Genomic DNA, 13569 nt, shown 5'->3' with positions numbered 1-13569 from the left:
AGAGGGTCCATCTTACTTCGAACACTTCTAGCATTTGTATACAAACATCTATAATTTCCCAGGCAAGTTAAACAAACATCTATAATTTCCCAGGCAAGTTAGCAGTCAAGGCTGCTAAGAGGGTCCATCTTACGGCCACGATTGCATCTGTGAACTCACGCCCAGCACAATTGTTTAGAACAATTCGGTCACTAACTACCCTTCCACAGGGTAATGAAAATGTTAGGGAATTGGACATAGGCTGTGCGGCTTTTGTGAGCTTTTTCGCAGATAAGGTCTTGTCACTCCACCACGAACTCCCAGCCACTTTGGAGACAGTTAAGGAACTTGAGGCTCCGTGTATGTCTTCTAGTCAGGTTTTGGATTACTTCACTCTACTCAGCCTGGAGGAAGTTGACAGTATGCTCTCTACTGTATGCCCGACTACTTGTAGTCTGGACCCATGTCCGTCCTGCCTTATAAAGGCTAGCCAGGATGAACTTTGGGTCCCCCTGAGGGAAATTGTAAATCAGTCCGTATCTGAAGGGACCTTTCCTCAGCCTCTTAAAGAGGCAATCGTCCGCCCCCTCCTAAAGAAACCATCTCTAGACCCGGCCGTATTGGCAAATTACCGGCTGGTGTCAAACTTGCCATTTTGGGGCAAGATTAGCGAGAGGGCAGTCACGGTGCAGCTACAGAGCTTTCTGAATGATGCTTCTGGGTTCTGCCTGGGCCATGGAATGGAGATGGTTCTGGTCGCTCTCATGGATGACCTCCAGAGGCATCTGGATAGAGGTGGCTCAGCATTACTGATGCTTCTAGATCTATTGGCCACATTTGACATGGTTGATCATCAGTTGCTGACCTGCTGCCTTGCTGATGCTGGGACACGGGGGTTGGTCTTACAGTGGCTCTCCTCTTTCCTTCAGGGTCGGGGACAAAGGGTGGCAATAGGGGAGGAACTATCCCGTCGGCACCCAATTGTGTGTGGTGTGCCACAAGGGGCAGTTCTATCCTTGATGTTGTTCAACATCTACATGCGCCCCTTGCCCAGATCGCCTAGAGGTTTGGGCTGAGATGTCATCAATATGCGGATGACACCCAGCTTTATCTACTGATGAGTGGCCAGTCCAACTCCTCCATAGAAGATCTGACCATGGCACTTCAAGCTGTGGCAGGGTGGCTCAGGTTGAGTTGATTGAAGTTGAATCTGACGAAGAAAGAGGTCCTGTACCTAAGTTGTGGTGGTCTGAGAGCCGAGGTCTTACTACTGACCTTGGACGGGGCACCATTCACACCAGTGCCCAAGATCAAAAGCTTAGGGGTGCTCCTGGAGTCCTCTTTAAATATGGAGGCCCAAGTGGCAGCAACTGCCAGATCAGCCTTCTATCAACTACGGCTGATAAGGCAGTGGGTCCCCTACCTCGAACGCAGCGACTTGGCGACAGTGATCCATGCCACGGTCACCTCAAGTCGGTTCTCTTTCTCAGAGCATGTGGATGAGGCAGCGAGGGTGGGGGCAATACTGATAATGCTGGCTGAAGACTGCCATGAAAAATTCAAATCAAAAGTAGTCACACCTAATGCTTTCTTCTTAACAAAGCTATTCTTCCATCAATGAAACTTGCTAAAGGGAAATATTTATTTATTTATTATTTGACCATGGCACTTCAAGTTGTGGCAGGGTGGCTCAGGCTGAGTTGAATGAAGTTGAATCCGATGAAGACAGAGGTCCTGGACCTAAGTTGTGGCGGTCTGGGAACCAAGGTCTTACTACCGACCTTGGACAGGGCACCACTTACACTGGCGCCCAAGGTCAAAAGTTTAGGGGTGCTCCTGGAACCCTCTTTAAATATGGAGGCCCAAGTGGCAGCTACTGCCAGATCAGCCTTCTATCATCTATGGCTGATAAGGCAGTTGGTCTCCTACCTCGAACGCAGCAACTTGGTGACAGTGATCCATGCCATGGTCATCTCAGGATTGGATTACTTCAATGCCCTCTACATGGGTCTGCCCTTGGCTCGAACAAGGAAGCTTCAATTAGTGCAGAACGCAGCAGCCAGGTTGCTAATGGGCCTTCCTATATAGGAACACATTCAAGCTGTGCTGAAAGCGCTGCACTGGTTGCTTAGCACATACCGGGTTCGTTTCAAGGTGTTGGTTCTTACCTTTAAGGCCCTATATGGCCAGGGGCCTGCATACCCGAGGGACCACCTTTCCCCACATGTTCCCCAGAGAGCACTTCGGTCTGAATCACAAAATCTACATACAATCCCCGGCCCTAAGGAGGCCAGGATCATGTCAACTAGAGCCAGAGCCTTCTCTGTAGTGACCCCCAGCTGGTGGAATGAGTTGCTGGAAGAGGTCAGGGCCCTGCGAGAGTTCATACAGTTCCGCAGGTCCTGTAAGATGACACTCTTCCACCAGGCATTTGTGAACTAGGCTGTTGGCCACTACAGTTTATAGCAACATGTGAACCACCACCAACAAATTGCTATATAGTAGTTGCAGAGAGGATAACTTAAGATCTGCTATGCAGAGAACGATAAAATTGGAAAATGTGAGATCATGGCACTGAAACATTATGTATTTTATGTCTATTTTATTCTATGATTTATGGTTTTAATGCTGTACTATTACGTTGAATCATGCACATGCATGTCTGTGTGAGCCGCCCTGAGCCCACCTCAGCGAGGAGGGCGGGATATAAGTGGAATAAAATAAATAAATAAATAATTTTCTTGGCAGTCAGCCCAAAAGCACTGGAATCAGTGTGGGCATGGATCTTCTGCACTTTGGCCCTTCCTCTGCATTGTCACAGTTATGTAGTCAGTTTATTTTCTTACACACATGCGGAATGAAGAATTTAAAGGGAGAGTGCTGTCATCTTCAGTGGTGTTACAATACCCCCCCCCCTTTGTAAAAAAGTGCTAAAATATCAATATATTGCTAGAATTTAATAATTGGCTTAGCAGCTTCTCTATGTTCACAGCGTTCTTCCATTTTTTTGGAAGTAAGTCTCTAGCTTCTTTCCTCATGGAGATAAAAGGGAAAAGATCACTTGTCCTCAGGACAGGGGGAGGAGAGGGAGTGGTTTGACAACAACAATCCAATACTTGAAAATTGGGCTGGAGATATGTGGTGGTGGGATGAAGTAAAGACAACTGACAGAAACATTACACATGAGGAGAAAAGGTGACTTGCAATTGGCTTCCAGAAAAAGATATGAATAAAAGTGGTCTCAAAAGAAACATTTAAAAACCTGGGAGTGGGGGGGAACAAACATAATTTAAAAAAATGAAAACTAAAGGCACAAAAATGTATGTGGAAATCAGGGGATAAATCAAAGACGTATGGGGCCAGAACCCACAAAAAAACTGATCCAGAAAAGCTCCCCTCAGTTTGCTTGTAATCTTGGGGCTTCAGCAAAGATTAGAAGCCGCTCTGTTGTTGTTCAGTTGCACAGTCGAGTCATACTCTTTGCGACCCCATGGACAAAGTCACGCCAGGCCCTCCTGTCTTCCACCATCCTCCAAAGTCTGCTCAAATTCGTGTTTGTTACATCAATAACACTGTCCAGCCATCTCATCTTTTGCCTTCTTCTTTTGTCTTCTCTTTCCTAGCATCAGGATCTTCTCCAGGGAGTGCTCCCTTCTCATTTGGTGGCCAAAATATTTGAGCTTCAGCTTCAGCATCTGACCTTCCAGTGAACAGTCTGGGTTGATTTCCCTTAGGACTGACTGATTTGATCTTCTTGCAGTCCAAGGGACTCTCAAGAGTCTTCTCCAGCACCACATCTCAAAAGCATCTATTCTGCGCTCGGCCTTCCTTATGGTTCAGCTCTCACAGCCATACATTACTACTGGGGACCATCACTTTGACTATATGGATTGTTGTTGGCAGGGTGATTTCTCTACTTTTTATTATACTGCCCAGGTTCACCATAGCTGTCCTCCCAAGGAGCAAACATCTTTTAATTTCATGGCTACAGTCACCATCTGCAGTGATCTTGGACCCCAGAAATGTGAAGTCTGTCATTACTTCCATATCTTCCTCTTCTATTTGCCAAGGTGTGATGGGGCCAGATGCCATGATCTTAGTTTTTTTGATGTACTTTTGTGCTCTTCTCTTTCACCCTCAACAAAAGGTTCTTTAGGTCCTCACTTTCTGCCATTAGAGTAGTGTCATCTGCATATCTGAGGTTGTTGATGTTTTTCCTGGCAATCTTAATTCTGGCTTGTGCTTCATCCAGGCCAGCATTCCGCATGATGTACTCTGCATATAAATTAAATAAGCAGGGTGACAATATACATCCTTGTAGAACTCCTTTTCCTATTCTAAACCAATCAGTTGTTCCATGTCCAGTTCTACAGTTGCTTCTTGACCCTTATACAGGTTTCTCGGGAGACATGTGAGGTGGTCTGGTGGTCTGGTACTCCCATCTCTTTAAGGACTTGCCACAGTTTGTTGTGATCCACACAATCAAAAGCTTTAGCATAGTCAATGAAGCAGAAATATACTTTTTTTGATACTCTCGTGCTTTCTCCATAATCCAGCGAATGTTGGCAATTTGATCTCTAGCTGCTCTAGGAATTCATAATTACTCATTTTAATCCTTTAGTTGTCTCGAATCACAGTTCTTTCTTCCAGCAGAAGAGCATTGGCTGTGTTTTCCAATCAAGCTAAGGGTTAAAGTAGAATTTATGGATTCTGAGAGAGGCTTTTCACTTTGTTCCATTAATGGTTGGCCAGTTCTGTCTCTCTCACACAGCTATTTGTGTTTTCAAATATGTGAGAGAAGAGCAGAGGGAATCTTTCTCCAGGAACCTGTGGGGGCTCTTAGCAGCCTTGCTCACAGCCTGTTTGTGAGAATAAATGGCATTATGGAAAGCAATGTATGGTGCCTCAAGATTGTGGTGCCTTTTTAAAATTTGCTAAGGAAAATCAGCCCTTAATGGTTTTGGCTACTCTGTCATAATTCATAGATGTAGTTCATGATTGTTCTTGTTTTCATAATGAGTAATGCAGACTGAGAAAGACTTGCCCAGTAACACAATGGTTCCAAGAAAGGTAGTCATGCATACTTCCAATGGAAATGAATGGATCTTAACTGAGACTCAAGCTTTTTATGCACGGCTATTTTACCTCACTTTCTCTATGCTTGTCGATTTGATTTTCTTTTTCATTCTGCATTTCGTTTCCTCCCTTCAGTTTTCAATTGCTTTCTGTTTGCTATTTTCCCAGGTTTTGTGAGAGTAGTTTTGTGGTGGTTTTCCCATTAATTCACTTCCAAGCCAAAGGTAAGAGCATACAGATTCCCCCAGATTCCCTCCTGTTCTCACCCCTTGTAGGTCTATATTTTAATTTTTTTTCAAGTGGCATGAGTCCAGCAATAGGAGATCATTGCTAGTCTCATGCCACATAAAAAATGATTCCCCATTGGACTGCCTATCCTGTCACCTGGTTTGAACTGGGCAGCACAAGAAGGCAACTCTGAGCTGCACCTGCTGGCAGCCATCAGTTCCCTGCACACATAGTGAGCCTGGCTGGGCTGTCCTCTTCTTACACCTCGTTTCAACTGGGCAGCAGGAGGAGACAGTGCTGAGCTGAACCTGCTGGGACACTTTGGCTCCCTGCATGGACAGCAAGCCTGGTTGGGGCTGCCTTCTCATGCTGCCTTGCTGAAACTGGGTGGCATGTGAAAGTAGTGCAGAGCCTGGGGTATTTATTTTGGGCTGCAGAATAAACATGCCAGAGAAAAAGGACGGTGCATACTGCAGGCACAGGATCCAAAGTCAAGCTTAAAAGCTTGACTACTTGGATTATCTGCAAGAGGCTCTGCATGCATAATAGGCCTGTAACAGAAATACGTACCATGCATGATAGTACCATAATGCATGGTAACCATTTTGTGAGACTAATAGAATCATAGAGTTGGAAGTGACCTCCAGGGTCATCTAGTCTAACCCGCTGCACAATGCAGGAAACTCACAAACACCTCCCTCTAATTCACAGGATCTTCATTGCTGTCAGATGGCCATCTAGCCTCTGTTTAAAAACCTCCAAGGAAGGAGAGCCCACCACCTCCCGAGGAAGCCTTTTCCACTGAGGAATCGCTCTAACGGTCAGGAAGTTATTCCTAATGTTGAGCTGGAAACTCTTTTGATTTAATTTCAACCCATTGGTTCTGGTCCTACCTTTTGGTGCCACAGAAAACAATTCTACACCATCCTCTATATGACAGCCCTTCAGGTACTTGAAGATGGTGATCATATCACCTCTCAGATGCCTCCTATCCAGGCTAAACATCCCCATACGATTTGACCTCCAGACCCCTCACCATATTCGTCGCCCTCCTCTGGACCCATTCCAGCTTGTCTATATCCTTCTTAAAATGTGGTGCCCAAAACTGAACACAATACTCCAGGTGAGGTCTTACCAGAGCAGAGTAAAGCGATACCGTCACATCACGTGATCTGGACACTATACTTCTGTTGATACAGTCCAAAATTGCATTTGCCTTTTTAGCCACCACATCACATTGTTGACTCATGTTCAGCGTATGATCCACTAAGACCCCTAGATCCTTTTCGCACAAACTACTGCTAAGACAAGTCTCCCCCATCCTATAACCATGCATTGGATTTTTCCTACCTAAATGCAGAACTTTACATTTATCCCTGCTAAAATTCATTTTATTGATTTTAGCCCAGTTTTTCAGCCTGTCAAGGTCATCCTGTATCCTGTTTCTGTCTTCTTGTTGGTGAGAATCAAATCCAAGATAGCAGATCCCCTTGTTTCCTTCTTCACTTTCTGGGAAAGGAAGTTGTCAAGTCAGAAATCTATTTGACTTTTCATTTTTAGCAGGGGCAATGCATGACTGGGGCAATGTATGTATTTTCTAGGCACATGCAGCTTCAGTACATGCAAATGTTGGTGGTGGTGGTAAGTGCTGTCAAGTTGCAGCTGATTTATGGCAACCCAGCAGAGTTTTCAAGGCAAGTGAGGAACAGAGGTGGTTTCCCATTGCTTGCCTCTGCATAGGGACCTTGAACTTTCTTGGTGGTCTCCCATCCAAATATTAACCAGAACCAACCCTGCTTAGCTTTCAAGAGTTGATGAAGTCAGACTTGACTGAGCCATCCATTTAGGGCACATACTAATGGAGCCCTGGATTTTGAGGGAACACATTTATATATATGGAAGTGTGGGAAATGCTTGTGTTTCTCTATTCACAGAAAATGGCAACTGCTTCTATTGGAAGGACTAAGTGTAGCACACATCCTCTTTACATGAGTTAGGAACAACAAAACTAGGATTGCCAGGTCCGTGTTAGAAAATACCTGGAGACTTTAGGGGAAGATCTGGGATATGGTGGGGTTTGGGGAGGGGAGGGGCCGCAGCATGGTACAATGCCATTGAGCCCACCCTTCAAAGCAGCCATTTTCTCTGGGGGAGCTGATCTCTGTCAGCTGGAGATCAGTTGTAAAAGTGGAGTCTGGCAACCCAAAACTGACCATCTTCCAAGGACTCTGCTATGGCTTTGGTTGCAATTAATGGATCTGGTTGATTTTAGCAGAAGTTCAGCTACATTTCTATGGACTATTGTTAATGAATCTATACCAGACTCATGATATTACTAAAGATACCATTTCATTTCAAAGATGTCAGTTTCAGATAAGGATTCTTGTTTTTGGAGATGAGCCTTTTCCCCAGATAGTCTTTTTTTCTCAGCTCTACTTAAGAAATTTAAGAGAAATTATCACTATTAAAATTGATGACTGCTTTGTCATATAACATGACAGCAACATATAATGGTATATAATGGATGGATATAAATGTATAAAATAGGAAAATGAGCAATGAAAATTAGGTCAAAATACCTGCAAGAAATACTAAAAATAATTATAAACTCCTACTCCAAAAAGAACTCACTTTCCATTGAATAGACACTAAGGTTTCCCTGTTTTAAACTAGGAATAGTTTTAGTGTGTGTCGCTTTCAACTTTCTCATTATTGGAGGAGAAAACAAAAAGAATTACAACATATTAAGTGCCAAGCAATGATTTGCAGAAATTGTATTGGACTCGAAGTGAATGAGCTTTTTCTCTTTGGAAAGAAGACACTTTGCCACAACATATTAATGTAATCCCTGCCTTAAATAATTCATTTTAATAAACAGTAACATTATTTGCATACTTACCACTAAATAATTGAGTACCAATATCATTTGGGTCAATATACATTCATTTAAATCCTAGTACCTTAATAATACATTCCTTCTTTCTGCAGCTATCTGAATTTTTATGCTGCTACTTGGACATTGTGCTGCCTTCTTTTATTAAAAAATAAATCTGAGGTTTTATTTACTGCCATTTAAAGCATACTTGCATATCTTGATACATTTTTAGGTGTAGCTGTGACAACTAAGAATATTTAAAATTCTGAGGATATTTGCCTTTTAACAATGATACTTGTGAACCCAGCTGGACCTCAAATTCCAGCATCTGAGAGCAATCCTAAGCAGGTCTAATCAGAAGTAACCTCCTTTTTGTTCAATTATTTTATTACAGAGGAAAGTATCCATAGGATTTTGGCCTTAATTTTAGATCCTCAGCATTACAGTAGTACTTGTGAATCAGCTTAAGAAACTCTAGATATATTCATTAGTTTAAGAATGGTGAAGTTGATGAACTGGTTGTCATAGGTTCTGAAAAAGAATCACATACAGCATTCTGGGTATCCTTGGAGCTGTTTCAAAATTTATAAGAGCCATTTCCATAGTCCAGTTCCATGTCCCATATTGTGAGTTTTCTATTTGTTAAATCATTCCCCTATGTTTAGTAATTCTGTCTACTAAAGAGAGGAAGAAAGACAACAAGAATGGAAACACAAGGTTGTTTGTAACCTTTTTTTTTTTTTACACAGTTGCCCTCAATCCTCCTCCTAATTACAGCCTCTACCACACATGGACTTTATCTATGCAAGACCAATGATCTCCAGCATAGCCTTTTGGGTGGTCAAAGGGGACTCCTTCCTCCCTTTTACATCAATGGAAAAATCTGATTGGATCCAACCCATATGCTGGAAAATGGAGGTGGCTTGAGTTTTAAAAGAAGGAAGACAGCCAGGAATGGACCATGTGAAAAATGTTTTATTGTTTCTTAATCCCCACCCCTTTACTTGACACTTTCACCAGATCTTGAGATCAAGGCTAACCCAGAAACTTTGAGTCAAACTATGGGGGGAGGCTGTTTTTGAGGTAGTGGCACTTAATTTTCATCATAGTATCTGATGCCTCTTCTCAAAAAGCCCCCTCCAAGTTTAAAAAAAATTGGACCTGGGGGTCCAATTCCATAAGCCCCCAAAGAAGGTGCCCCTATCCTCCATTACTTCCAATGGAGGGGAGGTATTTAAAAGGAGTATTGTCAGCTCAATCGTGCTTGTCACAACCTTGCTGCTGGCTCCATCCCCAAAGTTGCTTGGCTTCACCCCCAAAGTCCCCAGATATTTCCTGAGTTTGACCTGGCAACCCTAGGTTGCCATGACTTCCAGGTGCACACACATACTAACATGCACATACACACATATGTAAAAATACAAAAAAAAAAACCCTAACAAAATTTACTGGACTTTCACAGAACCAGGTCATGTTGAAGCAGCTCCCATTGGACAAGGTAACTTTTGAACCACAGTGTAGATTCATCCAGGACCAAGCCAAGAGCAGGACTGCACCCAACAACAATGTGGCATGTAGGCAGGAAACACATTCAAGCTAGGCAGCAGGTTCACAAAGAATGCAGGGCAAAGCACAAACATGCATATACCGACAGCCATATGTAAGAAGGGATAACATTTTTTCATGTACGTGCCTGGAGTTACCTCCATCAGTTACAGGATGCGTGGTGGAGAGTACCATGCAGATATACAAATGACCATTTGGACATATGGGTCCATCCCTATAGATCAATATAATTTTATATCACATTGAAAAAAGGCATGTTGTCCTGGGGAGATAAACTTCCGATTTATCCTGGCTTTTTTTTTTTTTTTGCTGAGACCACTAGAAAGTTAGGGACTGAAGAAAACTACCTCTTAAAGGTGTAACTTGACTCCTACTTTGTTCTAGAGCCTTAATCTATATAACATGTGCCCAACTGTACCACCACCTATAACTGTTTATGATTTAATTGTATTGTTTTATTGATATATGTTTTAATTGTTATTTATACTGTTTTTATAATGTTGTTATCCGCCCTGAGCCCTTTCTGGAATAGGGCAGAATATAAATAGTTTAAATAAAATAAAAATAAATAAAAAGCCCTAATAGTGACTCAGAATCTAGGGAAAGCAAGAATACTTTCTTCCTGTCTTGCCTTTACTAAAGACTGGGTCAACAGGGAACATCCAGCAGAATTCTTGTGTTGGCAGGACTGATATGTGACATTCATTGGTTCCAAGGCCAGAAAAGTACTAATTTGGCTCTTCTCCCTATCAGGAATTTCTACATGTTGCTTCAGTGGCACGAACCCACTGAGGTGTAATCCCATAGTTCTCATGAACCTCCAGAAGCTGTCAACTTCTGAGGATACAGCAACTATAATTCAGTCTTTTTTATTATTATTATTGCCACCGAGGCAGTCATTTTTCACTAAGCAATGCTGAGTGATGTGTGGCAATTTTTATGATCTTGTACGGGGATTAGAGAGTTGGAGCTGAACTCATTTTCCTTCGAGTCGCATATTGGCCTCGAACCATGGTTCATGGACCATGCTGATAAAAAGCAAATGATTTTATTCTGTTCACATTAAATTCAAACTTCAGGCCTCGGAGACCTGCAGGGGAAAAATAATAAAGTATTAACTTATCTTATAAAGCTGAATTCTTCAAGGAATAGCGGTCCTTCAGCAGGCGGACGAGGAGAAAAGAAAATGCTAAGCCATTTTAGCAGCCTGAAGTATGTATTGTATTATGAATAAAGTGAAATGAAGTGTTAACACTTAGACAGGGCAGCTGTTAACTAGAATCTGGTATATAAATTGTAGTAATGTTTCCAGCAATGCTGTGTATATCCTCTTACCCCTAGTAGGAACCTTAATTAATAAAGTATTGTCAAATGGGGTCAAGGGGACAGGTTTATGACCTGGAAGAAATGGTCCATCTACAGAAGATTAAAACTGTGAGAAAATATCCATGGACAGGGGTGTAGACTTTCCAATTTCCGGGGGGGGGGGGGGGGGAGGCTAGGCCAGAACCAGGAGCGCAGTGACATCATAGGGAGGAGCCAGTGACATCATAAGGAGGGGCTTTCATTGTCACTATCTTTGGAGGTGGGACCATGGAGAGTTAGGGCGGGGCACCACAAAAATTTAGGGGGACCTGGGAATCCCACTAACAATGCCCCTGGGCTGGGCAAAACTGAGGAAAAGTTGTTATACTGATATCTCACCAGTCTCCTGCTGTGTCCTGTTTTGAAATTCCTTTTAGAATAGTCACTTTAAGATCTGCATCTATACATACTATGTGCATAGGACAAACTGATGGTCACAAATTTGACAATAAGAAAGGCAACACAGAAAAGCCTGAAGGGGAACCTTTTAAAAGTTTTCCTGGACATTCATTTACAGGAGTCTTGTTTCTACCTTATTTATTTATAAATATTTATTTATATTTAAGTATCTGCCAATATTTGTTTCTACTTTAACACATTTGTCTACTATTTGTTAATTTAAACAGTGTCCAATTGCAGTAAGGAAGATGGTGAAATCCTACTGATTGATTTTAATATGCCCAATTTAACCAACCTCCATAGCATGCCAAGTAGATGCTGGTTCATGTTACATGTTTTGCAGATGATACTCCTTGGATGAGGGTGCTTGAGCAGTATACAGTCCCATCTGTTTCCTGTGTTTATTTTCCAAACCAGCACTTCTGCAGGAGTTTAGCAGCTCAGCCATCACCTGAAGCCTAAGTTTCCTGGATGTTATGCTTGGATGATTTTTCCTCTCCTACTTCTTTGGCTGTGGGACAATGCAATCCCTTCTTACCACCAATTGAAAAAAGAGAAAGAAATTGTGCTGATCTTGAAGGGGGGGGTGGATGGGGTGGATCAGTTTCTCACTAAATCTTAAATCATTTATATGAGCAAATGTTGCATTCATTTGCATTTTGGATTCACTCGCCACTTCCACACAACCTTCCAAAACTATATTGTTTACTGCAGACTGGAGAGGGTACACAGAATTTTCCTACACAAAGAAGCAGAAACTTTATCTACAACATCTTATTGTCACCTGTTCATAGAGCTGTGCAATTGCCATTGAAACTATCCAGGGTTTTTCCATAGGAAAAAAAAATCCCAGCAGGAACTCATTTGCATATTAGGCCACAGCCCTGAAACCCTAATTGTAGAAAAGCCCAGCAGGAACTCATTTGCATATTAGGCCACACACACACTGCAGCGCCAAGCTAGTCAGAACTACATTCTTGTGCATTCCTGCTCAAAAAAAGCCCTGAAACTATCATTGGTGAATTAAACAAATTACTTATTAGGGTTTGTAGAATCTTTTGGGATCAAGTGCCGTGTTCTACTGGAGAAAGTTTTCCTTCCAGCCGTTTCGTTCTCAGCTGCGGAGAACATCCTCAGTGGCGTTGCAGCCGGAGCAGGTGCTCAGACCTTCTTGGCTGCTGTACATCTCAATGCACAGCAGCCAAGAAGGTCTGAGCGCCTGCTCCGGCTGCAACGCCACTGAGGATGTTCTTCGCAGCTGAGAACGAAACGTCTGGAAGGAAAACTTTCTCCAGTAGAACACGGCACTTGATCCTGAAAGATTCTACAAACCCTAATGATGTTACCAGCCGTGAAAACCTGAAATCTTTGAAAACAAATTACTCATTGAAGCAAACATGATGGCGAGAGGGATTTGGGAGTAGTTCTGATATTGCCAGCATAGCATTGTTAACAGACTGACAGATAGTATGAACACCTCTGTGTTTCAGTGGGTTATATTTGGAGATGATCTTATGTGATTTTACAATCCTGTCCCCTACATCCATCCATCTATAGGCACCCAAAATTATGATAACTACCATGTTGGCTTCAGACTGAAGATCTATCTAGCACAGGTTTATGTTTCCAAAAGTAGCTAGTTAGATGCATATAGCTACACAACTGCAGAGAAGACTTCCCATGTTGTTTGTTTCCAGCATCTGGTATTAAGAGCACTGCTGAAACTGATCATGGAAGCTGAACCACCGGGGGCCTTCTCGTGTATATTTCCATGGGAATCCTGCTAGCAACCAGCTGAGAAAATGCTTATCAATGTTGTCAAAACAATGGGCAGTCCAATTTGAACAGCAAACCACATCACCATGAAATCAAATCACATGTTGACCTCTGCAAATGTAATGAAGAAAGGTGATGCTCCTTTAAAACCATAATTTGGAATGTCCTAAAAACAAGGAAGGGGTGAATGGCACATTCCTAGTGGTTGCTATGGAAATCTAGACAATGACTTGGATCCAGCACAGCTTTTCCACAGGAGGAAGAATTTTGACTTTTGGAACGTGACTTTCTTTCTTCCACTCTCG

This window comes from Heteronotia binoei, chromosome 2, assembly GCF_032191835.1.
Source record: "Heteronotia binoei isolate CCM8104 ecotype False Entrance Well chromosome 2, APGP_CSIRO_Hbin_v1, whole genome shotgun sequence".
NCBI classification, from domain to species: domain Eukaryota; kingdom Metazoa; phylum Chordata; class Lepidosauria; order Squamata; family Gekkonidae; genus Heteronotia; species Heteronotia binoei.
Note: the sequence above shows the minus strand (reverse complement) of the source record.